Raw genomic sequence first — 1,181 nt, forward strand, 5'->3', positions numbered from 1 at the left:
TTGCTCCTATTGCACTAAGTGTTATAGTAGTCTACTTGGATGCATTTTAAACTTAATATTTCTATAGAAGTGGGGAAAAAGAATACGGCTTAAATAGCAACCTTAAGTTTAGTTGACAAACATGACCAAATCGACTCCGACTCTGTATCAAGAATACACATTTATTCTTTATTTTTCTCCCGATTTCCAATCATTATGCCAAATATCTTCCACCAAAACGATGAGTTAAATTCGCCACTGCCAAAGGGTTTGTCTGTAACAGACAGAAGGATGATGTTTCCGAATTTCAGATTTTATTTACGCAGAATGTAAGCTTAAATTTAGCTGATTAGCTCATATTAATTAATTTCCACCACAAATTGCCCAAAAATAAGCCAAATGAGCGTGTTTTGTCAGTTTGATTCTACCCAAAAAATGTATGTTTGTGCAGATGAATGTATGGCTCTCATTTGTATGACTGTCATATTATTATTTAAATTTTTGTCAATATCGGAACAAGAAATGCAGACAAATTCCCAAAGGACATTTGAATTGACAACATAATTTCAACATATGACATTTTATCTAATAAGAAAATATAACGAGACCAGAAACTAAAGAGAGTTAGAGAGAGAAGGAGAGCGAACAGAAACAAGTGGAAGACGAGTCCTTAGCAATTTTCTTTGAGATTGTTTTCTGTGTTTTGTGTAAACGTAAATAGTTGTTGTCGGACCGACTGTCGTCAGCTGTCACTTGGCTGACCAGCAGTACCAAAACTGTCAGAGAATATTTTCAAACAGAAATAAGACAAGGCAACATGTTTAAGATACTCATATTGAACAAAATAACATTCCTTTATTTTTTCGTGTTTTTGCGAAAAATGATAGGAAAAACAAATTGGGCGTCCTGCGTCCGAAATTCCTCCTCCTTGGGCTCCAAGATGACCTTAAAGGAGAAGGGTTCAAAGGCGTAACCAGCGCCCTCATAGAACTTGCTCATGAATTCCACCCTGAAAGCCACAATAAAGGTAAATAAGTCTCACAGAAAAAGAAGTTTTTCGCCATCGACTCACCAATGCAAACGCAAAGTATGCAAGAAGGCCGAAAGACCTTCAATAAGGACCAGAATGCCAACAGTTAGTCCTGCCCATGCACCAAAGATTACATAAATGGCAATGGAGCCTATGTAACTATCGAAAATGA

General features: G+C 36.6%; 1 long non-coding RNA gene across 1 annotated transcript; it reads right to left on the reverse strand.

The window, feature by feature from the left end:
• Window positions 1–799: 799 nt before the first annotated feature.
• Window positions 800–1,181, reverse strand: LOC137573657 (uncharacterized). The gene is made up of 2 exons (XR_011031918.1): window positions 1,052–1,181; window positions 800–988 (listed from the first exon to the last, which is right to left on the reverse strand). It is a non-coding gene; the product is annotated as an uncharacterized lncRNA (long non-coding RNA).

This window comes from Drosophila tropicalis, unplaced genomic scaffold (genome assembly GCF_018151085.1).
Source record: "Drosophila tropicalis isolate 14030-0801.00 unplaced genomic scaffold, ASM1815108v1 contig_413, whole genome shotgun sequence".
Taxonomy (NCBI): domain Eukaryota; kingdom Metazoa; phylum Arthropoda; class Insecta; order Diptera; family Drosophilidae; genus Drosophila; species Drosophila tropicalis.